Below are 15,825 nucleotides of genomic sequence, written 5' to 3' on the forward strand. Positions count from 1 at the left end.
AAGAAAAGGAAAGAAAAAAGAAGATAAAAAAGGAAATGAAGAAAGAAATACTAACAAACAAAACACCCACAAAAATAAAAGCTACACTACTACTCCATTTGTTGTGTTTGCTAGTGTTAGCTCAATGGTTTCTTGAAAATTTTTACATCTTTAAACTGGAAACAACACATGCTCTCAGTTATTTTGAAATATAAAACTTTTCCATTGTTATGTTTGCATCTTTAAAATCTTTTTTAAAATTCTTTAAACAGAGTATTAAATAAATGATTTACTTGTATTTCTAATTATATTTTTCAAAGTGGAAGAATAAATTGAAATTCTGTATCAAACATTGACTTCTTGGAGGATTTATTCTTATAAATATATGAACAAACCAATGAGGTTACAACACAAGCTATTTTACTATCAAATGCTTCATCATATTGTTATTTTCAAACCATGTAAAGTATATTTGGAGAGAAAAAAATTACCTCTCAAGATAAATCATTAAGGAGTAGTTGTCTTTATATTTTGAAATTAAAAAAAAAAAAAACAGAGGGAATGATAATATTCTATCACTTTGACTTGAGAGTATATTTTTAGGCAACTTAATCTTCTATCCCATCTTAATCTTATTATCCATACCTAGACTAATGTATTCGCCTACTACTTGGTCCTCTCCTAGTCTCTTTTGCTCCATTCTGCCCTGTGATGAATGGATTTCCTTCTGCAACCATATTATGAACACAAAACATGACTTTCATTATATTGATTTTCTTTAAATAAATTAATGTTCCTCATGCATGGCATGAAGATGCCCACGGAGAGTTGGAAAACTAAGACATTTTAAGTAATTTATATTAATAGCATATGTTAATAATTTATATAATTGAAATTTATATTAGGACATATCATAATACTAAAATAAACATTGATTTCTCATTTCATGGCAGGCACAATTCTGAGTTTACTGTGATAGATTGGTTCAATTAATACTCACAAAAACCCTCTGATATGAGCACTATTGCTATCAGTATCTTTATTTTACAGATAAGAAAAGAGAATAGCCATCTTAAAGAACTTGTCCAAGGTCACAAAACCAACTAGATATTGAGTTATCTGAGTCTCCAAAATCTAAAAATTTAACCAATAGAGTATTCTGCCTCACTTGATAGACCAAATTGTTATGCATATTGGTAGGATAGAAGCTATGTGTCTAGTTCAATCATTTAATAGGAAGTGGTAAATTTTTGCTTTTGATAACTTTATTATCAAATCATTAATTTAAGAAAGTGTAGCTTAATTTTATTTGGGTAGTTTAAATGAAGAGGTTCCACTTTACTTGCTGCAAATACCTACGTACCTTTAGTGAACAAGAAGCCATGTCAATTCAACATCATCTGTATAATACTGGCAATCTGGTCCTGATGTTAAAGGCAACTTGAATTGATTCAAAAATTATACCTTGAGGGCAGGCCACAGTGGTTCAGCAGGTAGGAGTGCTTGCCTACCATGCCCAAGGACCCGGGTTCGATTCCTGGTGCCTGCCCATGTGTCATGGTTAGGGACAGGTGTCAACTTGGCCAAATTGTGGTACCTGTTCATCTGATTGGGCAAGCGCTGGCCTGTCTGTTGCAATGAGGACATTTCATAGGATTAGGTCATGATCACATCAGCTACATCCACAGATGATTCCATTTGTAATCAGCCAAAGGGGAGTGTCTTCTGCAATTAGTGATGCTAAATCCAATCATGGGAAGCCTTTTAAGGAGGACTCAGAGGAGACAGATTGCATTCCTGCTTTGGCTGGTGAGCCTCTCCTGTGGAGTTCATCCAGGCCATCCATTGGAGTCATCGGCTTCGCAGCCTGCCCTGTGGATTTTGGACTCTGCATTCCTACGGTCACGTGAGACACTTTCATAAATTTTATATTTGCAAGTGTTCCCTGTTGATTCTGTATCTCTAGAGAACCCTAACTAATACATCTTGGTACCAGGAGTGGGGTGTTGTCTGACCCACCAAGCCATAAAGTTGGGAGTGCACAGCAGCACTCTATTGTAAAGTGGAAATGGTATATACGAGATAGAGCCAGAGCAGGTCCTGAAGGCACAAGTAAGTTACATGAAGAAGTGGCACAAATGCCCATGGTTTCCACTCCTGCTGCCACATTACCTTCTCTTTCCCAGACCAGAGCTATGGCCTCTTGGGGAGTTCCTTACAGTGAATTGACAGAGGAAGAGAAAACTCGGGCCTGGTTTACAGATGGTTCAGCACGATATGCAGGTACCACCCGAAAGAGGACAGCTGCAGCATTACAACCGCTTTCTGGGGTGTCCTTGAAGGACAGTGGTGAGGGGAAATCCTCCCAGTGGGCAGAACTTCGAGCAGTGCACCTGGTTGTTCATTTTGCTTGGAAGGAAAACTGGCCAGAGGTGCGTTTGTATACTGACTCATGGGCTGTTGGTAATGGTTTGGCTGGATGGTCAGGGACTTGGAAAGACCATAATTGGAAAATTGGTGACAAAGAGGTCTGGGGAAGAAGTATGTGGATAGACCTTTCTGAGTGGGCTAAAAACATGAAGATATTTGTGTCCCATGTGAATGCACAACAGAGGGTGACTTCAGCAGAGGAAGATTTTAATAATCAAGTGGATAAGATGACCCGTTCTATGGATACCAGTCAGCCTCTTTCCCCAGCAACTCCTGTTATTGCCCAATGGGCTCATGAACAAAGTGGTCATGGTGGTAGGGATGGAGGTTATGCATGGGCTCAGCAACATGGGCTTCCACTCACCAAGGCTGACCTGGCTACAGCCACTGCTGAGTGCCCAATCTGCCAGCAGCAGAGACCCACACTCAGCCCCCGATATGGCACCATTCCCTGAGGTGACCAGCCAGCTACATGGTGGCAGGTTGATTACATTGGACCACTCCCTTCATGGAAGGGGCAGCGATTTGTTCTAACTGGAATAGACACATACTCTGGATATGGGTTTGCTTTCCCTGCATGCAATGCTTCTGCCAAAACTACTATATGTGGGCTTACAGAATGCCTTATCCATTGTCATGGTATTCCACATAGCATTGCTTCGGATCAAGGAACACACTTCACAGCAAATGAAGTGCGGGAATGGGCACATGCTCACGGAATTCTCTGGTCTTACCATGTTCCCCATCATCCAGAAGCAGCAGGATTGATAGAACGGTGGAATGGCCTTTTGAAAACTCAATTACGGTGCCAACTAAGTGGCAAAAACTTGAAAGGCTGGGGTAATGTTCTCCAGGAAGCTGTGTATGCTCTGAATCAGCGTCCGCTGTATGGTGCTGTTTCTCCCATAGCCAGGATCCATGGGTCCAGGAACCAAGGGGTGGAAATGGGTGTGGTGCCACTCACTATTACTCCTAGTGATCCACTAGGAAAATTTTTGCTTCCTGTCCCTGCTACCCTGAGTTCTGCTGGTCTACAGGTTTTAGTTCCAAAACGGGGTATGCTTTCTCCAGGAGAAACAACAGTGATACCACCGAACTGGAAGTTAAGATTGCCACCTGGCCACTTTGGGCTACTTATGCCTTTGGATCAACACACCAAGAAGGGAATTACATTATTGTCTGGGGTAATTGACCCTGACTATCAGAAGGAAGTAGGACTGCAACTACATAATGGAGGTAAAGAAGAGTTTTCTTGGACTATAGGAGATCCCCTGGGGCGTCTATTAGTACGACCATGCCCTGTGATTAAAATCAATGGAAAACTGCAACAGCACAATCCAGGCAGGACCACTAATGGCTCTGAGACTTCAGGAATGAAGGTTTGGGTCACCCCACCAGGCAAAGAACCACGGCCAGCTGAAGTGCTTGCTGAGGGGAAAGGGAACATGGAATGGGTAGTGGAAGAAGGTTGTGATAAATATGAACTTCGACCACATGATCAGTTACAGAAATGAGGACTGTAATGCTGTTTTGTTTGTGTTATACTATTTAAGTTGTAAGATATCAAGTTAAGAATGAATGTTGCCCAAGGATTTGCACCCTATTCTGGAGAGATTTAATGTGTTTCCAGTTATATGCTGGACAGTTGAGTATTGTCAGGTAAAAGAAAAAATGTGTGCTTATTTGTTTTCATTTGGAAATTAAGTATGATCAAGGTGATATATATAAATATATATATATATATATATATATGTGCCAAGTTGACAAGGGGTGGACTGTCATGGTTAGGGACAGGTGTCAACTTGGCCAAGTTGTGGTACCTGTTCATCTGATTGGGCAAGCGCTGGCCTGTCTGTTGCAATGAGGACATTTCATAGGATTAGGTCATGATCACGTCAGCTACATCCACAGCTGATTCCATTTGTAATCAGCCAAAGGGGAGTGTCTTCTGCAATTAGTGATGCTAAATCCAATCATGGGAAGCCTTTTAAGGTGAGCCTCTCCTGTGGAGTTCATCCAGGCCATCCATTGGAGTCGTCGGCTTCACAGCCTGCCCTGTGGATTTTGCACTCTGCATTCCTACGGTCACATGAGACACTTTCATAAATTTTATATTTGCAAGTGTTCCCTGTTGATTCTGTTTCTCTAGAGAACCCTAACTAATACACCATGTAAAAAGAAAAAAATTATACCTTGAAGGGCAGATACAATTAGTAACAGAAATATAACTCAATATGTGATCTTTTGGTTCCTATTCTAAAGAGTAGTGATGATAACAATAATATTTAACATGCATTCAACACTTAATAACTACAAGATGTTATCCTAATTATTGGCTACTGCCAGATAGTCAATACTGGAGGTTCTCTTAGAATACACATATAGGCAAACATAATTTTTCTACTCAAACTTCCACTTATAAAGAGACTTAATGTATGAATAAGATTTGTTCTCAAGATCATAATCATGTAGGGGATGCCTTGTTAATGTGGAGGTCCTTCGTTGATAAAGGCAAGATGGGTTTAGATAACAAACCCTTCCTGCACTGCAAAACCCTTCCTCCAATCACTCATTTATAGATTCTCACAGGACTTACCACAAAGTCCTACATCTAGCAGCTATTCGATAAAGACATCGAATTGACAAATAAAACACTAAAGGATCATATCAGTCCTAGGACACATAGTAAATGTTAATTACAAGAATGAAAAAATAGAGTATATGAAGTAGGCATGTGATAAAGTAAAAATAGTTTTATAGCTTGAAGTTATGAGATTTCATGTTATTCCCAGTCCTCTAACCGACTCTCAAATTAAACTTGTGTAAGTAATTAACCTCTGTGTAACCAAGTTCACTCATCTGTAAAACAGATACAATAATTATTATCACCTACCCTGTGGGCATAGTGTGAGGATTAATGAGGTAATTTTTAAAAGTGAGTTCCTGGTAAGGTATTTTATATTCAAAACATCCCACTCTCCTAGGCTATTTGTTTTACTTTCGCCACATATATGGTGAAAATGCTAAGTCCAAATGCCTTAAACAATAACTTTTTCTGTTTTATTATTTTGCAATGACCAACTATCACTAACAGAGAGGTGAGAGTATGGAAAATAAGAATAGGAATATATAAATAATATAAAAATGAAACAAAATACACTATGTCAAGTTAGACACTTGCATTTTGCAAGTGTATAAATAGGCTGGAAATTATTCTGGAGAAGATGTCTTGTTTCTTAAAAGTTCAAAATTTCAAGATTTTCATGTGTTCTTTTCTGATTCTGGTTGTTTGACACAGAAGGCTGCTGTGATCTCCTGAGAGAACAGCTTCTCAACTATAGCATTATTGACATTTTGGACCTGATGATTATTCTTTTCTTCTGCTCTAGTCTGCTAGCTGCTGAAATGCGATATACCAGAAACAGATTGGCTTTTAAAAAAAAGAATGTGTTAAGTTGCAAGTTTAGAGTTCCAAAGCTGTAAAAATGTCCAAATTAAAGCAAGTCTATAAAAATATCCAAATTAAGGCATCAACATGGGGTTACCTTCACTCAAGAAAAGCTGATGAGGTTCAGGATTTCTCTCTCAACTGGGAAGACACATGCAAACATGGTGATATCTGCTACCCTTCTCTCCAGTTTTCTTGCTTCATGAAGCTCCTCTGGAGGCATTTTCCTTCTCCATCTCCAAAGTTCTCTGACTGCATGGACTCTTGTGGTACTTATGGCTCTTTTGTGGCTCTCAAGCTTTTTCGAAAATGCCTCCTCTTTTAATGGATTCCAGTAAACTAATCAAGACCCACCTGGAATGGGTGGAGTCACATCTCCCACAATTGAGTGTGTCCCATCTGTCTGGAGGTAATCTAATCAAGTTTCCAAACTACAAGTGCTGGACAGGAATTAAAAGAACTGGCTGCCTCCACAAGATGGTTCAGTATTAAAACATGGCTTTTCTTAGGGCACATAATTCTTTCAAATTGGAACATTTCACTTTCTTGACCCTAAAAAAGACATGTTTTTCCCATATACAAAATGCAAACATTCCATCACAAACAGAAATCCTTAAACCATCTCAGTAGCAATACAAATACAGTACAAGGTTAAAACCAGTACAAAGTTTCACCAAAGTCAGCTACAGGAATGGTCTGCCCTAAGACAAAATTCTTCTCCGGCTCTGAACCTGTAAAACTCAGAACAAGTATTTGCTGCCAACATACAAAGGAAAGACAGTCAGAAAATATGTATTCCCATTTCCACAGGGAAAAATTGGAAGGAACACAGGGAATACTGGATCCAAGCAGTTTTAAAAACCTATAGGGCAAACTCCATTAGATTTCAAAGGCCAACAGTCATTTATCTTCTGAGCTTTAGAAAGCAGCAGTGCCACCCTTCCTAAGAACCTATGGCTCACCTCTCTCCAAATGCAACATTGGGGAACATTGGAGAGACCTCTTTTTTCTTGACTCCACCTTCTCTAAGCGTCCAGGCTGTATCCGGGCCCTCTGCCACCTCTGGGCACATGCTCAACCCCTCTATGTGGTGACAGCCAGGCTTTCCCTAATCCCCAAGAACTGTGGTCCACCTTCTCCAAGGCCTGAGATGGCGCAACTGTTCACTACAATGAGGTGGAAGGCTCACCCCCTGTCTTTGGGACGAACTAAACCTCTCCACATGCTTGGGTCTGTCCGCTCTCCTGGCCCAAAGTGTCTTGACTTTAGATCTTAGCTTCCATAGTTCTTCCTCTGAGGTTATTTTCCCTCCAATGTGTCCTTTCTCTGTCCGTCTCAGGTCCAACTGGTAGTGCTTCTCTTTATACAGATCTCACAATACTCTCATTGGCTTTCTACGCAGAAACCTCAGATAATGACCATCAGGTATAGCAGTTTCCACAAATCCTTCCTGGATAACTCCATCCACAATCTTAGTTTTCTCTGAAATAGTTGACTGGTTCCGCATTTGGCCAAATCCTCACATGGGGCACTATTATCTGGGGTCTCCCTTCCTAGAAGCTCAGGCTTTTCCAGAACATCAATTTCTGGTTTCTTTATACCCAAGAGTTCTGTTCTCAGCTTATATTTTTCCTGTCACATTTCACTTACAAGCTGCAAGAAGAAACTAGGCTGTACTTTCCACATTTAGTTTGGAAATCTCTTCTGATAAATATCCAACTCCATGGCTTTTAAAATCTGCCTCCCAGCCAAAGCCACTAGTCAATTTTTCCAGATTATCTGCTATTTTAAAACAAGGATCACCTTCCTTCCAGTTTGCAATAGCATGCCTCATTTCTGCCTAGAGACTCATCAGAGATATCTTTAGAGGCCACATTTCTACAAACAGCCTCTTCAAAGCAATCTAGGGCTTGCCCATCAAGCTTCTCACAACCCCTCCAAAAACTGCCCCTTATACATTTAAAAAACTGCTATTTGCAAACCACAACACCCCATTTCTGGTACCAAAGTCTGTGCTAGTTTATTAGCTGCCAGAATGTGATATAACAAAGATAGAATGACTTTTGAAAAAGGGAATTTATTAAGTTGCAAGTTTGCAGTTCAAAAGCCATGAAAATGTTCAAATTAAAGCAAATCTATAAAATGTCCAAATAAAGGTTACTTTCACTCAAGAAAGGCCACTGACATTCAGTGTTTCTCTCTCAACTGAAATGGCACATGACAAACATGGCAATGTCTGCTAGCCTTCTCCCCAGACTTCTTGTCTCATGAAGCTCTCCCAGGGTCATTTTGGTTCTTCATCTCAAAGGTCTCTGGCTGCGTGGGTTCTTGTGGTTCTTGTGGTTCTCTTGTGGGTCTCAAGCTTTTCCAAAATGCTTTCTCTTTTACAGGATTCCAGTAAACTAATCAAGACCCACCTGAATGGGTGGAGTCATATCTACCTCTACCCCAATGGAGTGGTTCACATCTCTATGGAGATAAATCTAGTCAAGTTTCAACTGAAAGTACTGAATAGGGATTGAAAGAAATGGCTGCCTCCATGAGACAAATCAGGATTAAAACATGGCTTTTCTTAGGGTACACAATACCTTTAAACTGGCACAGTTGATGTTCAGTGGATTCTAGTACATTTAGCAGTATTTTGGCCTCTGCCCACTATGTTAGTGGCAACCCATAAGTGATGACCATCAGAAATGCCAATTGTCTTCTGAAGAGCAAAATATTCCCCACTTACGAACCTCTTCTTTAGCTGTATTAAATAGGATGAGTAGCCTGTACAAACTGCATGATTTAATCAATTTGAAGAGTCTTAACACTGGAGATAAAATACATATACCCCTAAGGTTATGACATAACTTGGTTTGCCTAATATAATTCTGGTTTATACCTGATATACTAGAATCTGGTCCCATGTACTGTTTGGATCAGATTTGTAATTTTGTAATTCAGTATCAATATTAATCCTTGTAATAAAATAAGCAAGTTTTGATTTGGTAGACCTACAGTATAAAGTTCCTGCTTCTACTGTTCAATGCCCAATGAACAACATTCCCACTTTAAAGCTTTGTTATTTAGAAAGATACATCCATTTCTTTTGCAGTTCTCCCTATTGCTGAGTTAATGTAACTAACACTTTCTTTCCAGGGGTAGTACGTCATATTATATGGAAAGCAGTAGCTAGGGCCAGTAAGAACTCCTCCAGATATCAGATAGTGGTAGATGATATTGCTACCTCTGCCAGTCAGTTGTAGCAGCCAGTAATCCCTGCACTGCTGCCAGGGTCTGAAATATTCATAGGGCTTTCAAAAATGTCAGTCAATGGGGTCAGTGAGAAAGGTGGCATAATGGTCAGGTTCAGGTGTCAACTTGGCAAGGTAATGATGCCCTGTAGCTCTGTTGCTGTTGACCTGAATCTTTAGCATGTAAAATTCATCTATGGCTGATTTCGTCTGTAGTCAGCTAAGGGGAGTGACTTTCACAATGAGTGATGTTTAACTTAATTTACTGGAGACTTAAAAAAGAGAGCTTAGTTCAGCACAGCCCAAGCAGCTCAGTATACGTCATCTCAAGATACAGAAAGGAATCACCTCAGGGACAGGCTTGGGAACACAGAAGCCAGGACAGAAGGCCAGCAGACATTGCTTATGCCTTTCTGTGTAATAGAGAACCTCAGATGAAAGTTAGCTGCTTTTCTTCTGAAGAACTATAAATGTTTAACTAAATAAATCTTCTTTTATTAAAAGGTGATCTATCTTTTGTGTGCTGCATTCTGGGAGCTTTAGCAGACTAGAACAGATGTGGTACCCAGAAGTGGGGCACCGCTGCAGTTTGCAAATACCAAACATGTTGGAATGGCTTTTAAAAAGGATAAGTGAAAGATTCTGGTGGAGTTGTGAAAGGCTCGATACAGAAGACCTATAATGCTTTGAAGAGACTATTGGTAGAATAGTGCACTCTAAATATACCTCTGATGAGGCTTTAGAAAGAAATCAGGAATATACCATTGGAAACTGGAAGAAAGGTGACTCTTGTTTTAAAGTGGCACAGAATCTTGCAAAATTGTGTACTGTCGTCGAATAGAATTTAGAATTTGTTCTATTTTGCTAACTGTTGGAATGCAACATACCATAAACGGAATCACTTTTAAAAAGGAGAGTTAATAAGTTGCTAGTTTATAGTTCTAAGGCCGAGAAAATGTTTCAGTTAAAACAAGTCTACATAAATGTCCAATCAAAGGCATCCAGGGAAAGATACCTTGGTTCAAGAATGCCGATGAAGTTCAGGGTTTCTCTCTCAAGTAGAAGGTACATGGCAAACACAGTCCCAGTTTCTCTCTCATCTGGAAAGGCACCTGGTGAATATGGTCAGGGTTCCTCTCTTATCTGGAAGGGCACATGATGAACACAGCATCATCTGCTAGCTTCTTCTCCTGGCTTCCTGTTTCATGAAGCACCCCGGGAGGCATTTTCCTTCTTCATCTCCAAAGGTCACTGACTGGTGGAGACTGCTTCTCATGGCTATGTCATTCTGCTCTGCTCTCTCTGAATCGCTTTTATTCTCTAAAATGTTGCCTCTTTTGTACGACTCCAGAAACTAATCAAGATCCACCCAAATGGGTGGGGACACATTTCCTCCAATCCAGTTTAACAACCACTCTTGATTGGGTTACATCTCCAGGGAGATGATCTAATTACAGATTCAAACATACAGTATTGAACAGAGATTATTCTGCCTTTATGAAATGGGATTTAGATTAAAACATGGCTTTTCTAAAGACATACATCCTTTCAAACCAGCACAGAATTTAAAGGGAACAGCTCAGGGTACTTAGCAGAAGATGTTTACAAATTAAATGTGAAACTGGCCTGGTTTCTTCTTGCAGATTATAGTAAAATGTGAGAGGAAAGAGATAAGTTGAGAACTGAACCCTTGAGTATGAAGAAATTAGAAACTGATGTTCTGGAAAATTCTGGGCTTTCAGAAAGGGAGATCCCAGAGAGTAGTGCTCTATGTAAGAATTTGACCAAACATGGTAACAATCAGCCATTATAGGATAAGTGAGGATTTGAGATGCAGTTATCCAGGAAGAATTTGTGGAAATCCCTTTGTCTGATGGGCATGATCCCAGCCTACTGCATCGAAAAACAGCAAGAGTGTTGTGGGATCTATGTCAATGGAAGCCCTGCTGGTCTGGACAAAACGGGACAGAAAAGGGGGAAAATGGAGGAAAAGTAACTTCAGAGACAGAACAATGGAAGCTAAGGTATGGAACCAGGAAACCTCAGGCCAGTAGAGCCAACTGACCTACATACATAGAAAGGGTGAGTATGCCCCAGAAGCAGAGGGTGGCCCTTCTACTTTGTTGTTCAGGAAGAGTTTGCCACCTCAGGCCTCAGAAAGGGTGGAATGAAAAACCAGGAATTGAGGGGAATCTGGCTGCCACCTGATTGTTCTGGAGGGAGTGGGTGTTTGCCCTGGAGGTCACAGAGAGCCTGGGTGCAACCCGAGTTCTTAGAGAGGGTAGAGCCAACAAAAAAGTAGGTCTCCCAAATGTCGCCCAAGGTTGCAGACTACCCACTAGCATTTGGAGACAGCAAAGCCATTGCATAAGACATTGAAAAGGGTGGGGCTGCCGCTTTCTAAAGCCCTGAGGATAGATAGCTCAGATTTCAAAATGTAATGAGTTTTCCCTACAGATTTTCAGAACTGTATGGGTTCACTGACCTCTGTTTTCCTTCCAATTTCTCCCTGTGAAAATGGAAGCATATATCCTATGACTGTCCCTCCTTTGTATATTGACAGACGATAAGTTGTTGTAAACTTCACATGTCCAGAGTCAGAAGATAATTTTTGCCTTAGAACAGACCATGCCTGAAATAGAAATAGACTTTGATGCGATTTTGTAATGGTTTTAACTTCGTATTTCATTTGTGTTGTTACTGAAATGGTTTAAGGCTTTTCTGATGTGGTGATAGAGTGAATGTATTGTACATGGAAAAACATGTCTTTTGGGGGGCCCAGAGAGTGGAATGTGCTGGGTTGAAAGTATTAGACACCTCAGAAAAGCCAAGTTTTAATCCTGATCCAGTCTTGTGGGAACAGCTATTTCTTTTAATCCCTATTCAGTACGGTAGGCTAGAAACTTGATTAGATTATTTCCATGGAGATGTGACACACCCAATTGCAACTGTAACTTTTGATTAGATGGATATGTGACTCCACACATTCCAGGTGGGTCTTGATTAATCTACTGGAATCCTTTAAAAATATTTTGGAGAACCTCAGAAATGACAGAAGCCTCAGAGCTGACGAGAAACTTCACAGCAGAGCTGACATAGATGTGGGCATGTAGAGAACAGAGACACCAATGTTTGGAGATGCTCCGAGTCCAGCAGATACTGTCATGAGATGTTCACAAAGCCAGAACCTGGAGAGAACCAAGAGAAGCCAAGAGAAAAAAAAAAAAAAACAGGCTTGGAGAAGTAGAGTGAGGAACCCCCACAGGAACAGAGTCTGAAAACGATGGAACCCAGGGTCAAAGAACCAGAAGATGCCAGCCACAAGGCTGCTCAGCTAACAGAGGTGTTCCTCACCCATCAGCCTTCTGTGAGTGAAGACAGTCTCTGGTTGTTGCTTTAATTTGGACACTTTCACTTCCTGAGAACTACAAACTTGAAACTTTTTAAATTCCTCTTTATAAAAGGCACTCCAGATGTGGTTTATCACGTTCCAGCAATTTGCAAGCTAATACAGGTGGGAACTTACAAATTGGCTGTACAGGAAATATAGACAGAAAACAGAGCCTACAGAATCTTTTTTACAGCACAGGGAGCATGGCTTTAACATTTTTGTATAACAGTATTCTGATTTATCATATGGTGAAATGTAATATTAGTTTATGTTATTCTTTGCTTCTGTTTTTCTTTTTACCTTAAATGCTTTAGCAGGAGTAAGTATACACTCTAAAGGACTTATTTTTAAAAATTACTAAATTGATGACTGTTTTGGTTTGTTAAAGCTGCCAGCATGTATTATACAGAGATGGGAAAGCTTTTAAAAAGGAAGTTCATTAAGTCACAAGTTTATATTTCTAAGGCCATAAAAATGTCCAGAAAAGCATCCAGGGAAAGATACATTGATTTAAAAAAGGCCTATGAGCCCAGAACACCTCGGTCAGCTGGGAAGTCATGTGGCTGATGACTGGAGTTTATTGACATAGATTTCTGCATTGCCAATCAGTGACATCTTATTTGAAAAATAATTCATTGAATAATCAAATTTTTTTGCCATAGTATTTTAACCAGAAATGGGTGTCATCAACCATCAGCTACAAAACTAAGACCCAAATAAGAACACTTAAAATTTTTATAATCTTGTTAAGAAATGAATCCACACTAATTCATATCAGAAAGGATACCTTATTAGACCATGTCTTAACTTGCTTTTCAAAAAAATAAGTAGAGGATTTTTCATATGAAATAATAATACAACCAATATATAATAATATTGTTCCATAACTGAAAAAATATGCTTTTATGTGTGTTTTCTAATAAACGTTCTCCTGTGAAACAGAAAATTACTGCTCAAAGAAATAATTTACTAGGGTTTATAATTTCTGGTTTTATTTTCTTCATGTTGGCAACTTGCATTCAAGGGATTTTGTTATTCCTGTTTTACCCCAAAATCAGGGGATAGGAAATCTTCAAGTTTTATTTTCAGCAGAGAGAAGCAATGTTTCAGTAAAAATTCTATGGCAGGCATAAATGAATTGAAAATGATAATTATGGTGCAAAATATAACTACTATACTTAATATATTTATAAATTATTTCAACAGTACTCATGTGTTCTAAAGTATTTACTAATGTAGTTATAACAAGATAAAGTCTAGAAAAAATATTAGACTATAACATCTTTAAAATAATTTATTTGCTGTCAAATTTTAAGTAGTTTTTGGATAGTATTGTATTATTTCCAGTCTAATCATGTCAGATTACTTTTATAATTAAATATCTACGAATCAGATCCAAAAATACATGCATAACTTTTATTTTTAAATTTACTATATTCTTCTATATTTCAAATCTAAAAAGCACAGTGAACCCTAAGGCAAACTGTGGACTTTTGTTAATAGTACAACTGTGAAAATATTCTTCAATTTTAGCAAATATAATACACCAATGTAAGGAATTAACGATAGGTGGTATATGGGAAAATTGTATATATATGTATATATGTGTGTGTGTATATATATATATATATGTTTTCATACACTTTATGATGATACAAAGTCCACCTGATATGAATATTGGTAAAGTCATGCTTCTATTTTACTGTGAAATAATTCAACTGAGATTTCTTCTTAAATATGATAGCAAATCATTGATGTGTAATCAAAATTAATAATAAAACTTTTAAAATGTATATGAAAATGTTATATGTATAACATGTATAACATGTCATATGTATAAATGTCAAAGGTATTTGAAAATGTCAAATGAAGTGAAATTAATAATAAACTTTAAAAATGTATATGAAAATGTCAAATGAAGTGAATTTACTCTGACAATTTAGTAAACACTCAATTTAAATTATCTTCCATGTCACATAAATAATTGACAAAAATTGCTACTTACGCTTGGATATAAAACCTTGTGATAGAGAGCACCTCTGAACCAGAAATCAGAACTGCATTTCTTAAAAGTAAAACAAAGCAAAATGATGACAAAACCAAAACCCTTTTTTTTACTAAAGATTAACTTATTTTTCATATGTTCAGAATATGAAAGTATGTTTTCGAGTTGTAAACTTCTTCCTTTGAATTCCTATCTGAGAAGAACTAGATGATTTTGTATGTTTCCATATTAATTGGTATTGTAAGTATAATGAAATATTGTTTGTTAATTTTGAGTGACCTTCTTGCTTTATGCTTTTTGTCAAGCCAGGGTAGAATGAGATTAAAGAAAGGTAAATGATTGCAAAATTGTATTAATCACAGGTTTGCTACATTTTCAATTCTAAAGATAACAATTGTCCATCTTCTATGAGTCAGGCACTGTATTAGATAAATTGTATAAATCATTGGAAAAGACTTCTAATTATCCTTCCTGTAGATTCTTATCTAGAAGAAGAGAAAAATGTACATAACTAGGTACAGAGTTGAATTTCAAAAGCAATGCATGGGAAGTGCTTCACAGTGAGAGTGATAATTGGACTGATGCTAAGACATTTTTAAAAATGTTTTTTAGCTTATGAGAAGGAAAAATAAATTAATACAAGGAAAGAAACTAAAGGAATGAAATATTATGGTGCATGCACTTAAGTGCAATATGCCTTGAGGAACTGATGAGATAAGGACAGAGATAGAGATGAAACACAGAGCATTAAAGCTTTATACTCCATGCAAAAGAGTGAGATCATTATCCTTCAGACAATGAAACACAAGCAGAGCTCTTTAAAGAAGGGATAACAAATCAAACTGACATTTTAGAAAGGTAGCCAAAGCAACAGGATGTAAGAGGGTGGTGGAAAGAATAAAGGCAGGGAAACTAGATGATTCATGGTTGAGTCTGGCCAGAAATAATGGAGACTCTCTCCCTTTCTGTCTCTCTCTCTCTGCTTCAGTCTCTGTATCTCACATGTACCCACACATACACAAACACACAGTGTGCAGGAACATTACATAATATATTAAGAAGATAAAATTGACAAGATTGATTGGATATTGAGAAAAGGTAGGCAATTCCAAATAAAATTATTTGAGAGTTTCCATATAGATAGTATATATAAAAACTAAATAAGTATCTTATTTGGGGCCCATTTTAAATCCATGTGCATTGCTAAAAGGTTTAATAATATCTGTTTGCTGCCATACAGTGACTTTATTGGTCACATCACAAGAGATAGCATGATGGTAGAAAATTCATGTACTTTGGAAACAATATGATGGTATGTGGCTTCTATACATTC

This window comes from Tamandua tetradactyla, chromosome 22, assembly GCF_023851605.1.
Source record: "Tamandua tetradactyla isolate mTamTet1 chromosome 22, mTamTet1.pri, whole genome shotgun sequence".
Classification (NCBI taxonomy): domain Eukaryota; kingdom Metazoa; phylum Chordata; class Mammalia; order Pilosa; family Myrmecophagidae; genus Tamandua; species Tamandua tetradactyla.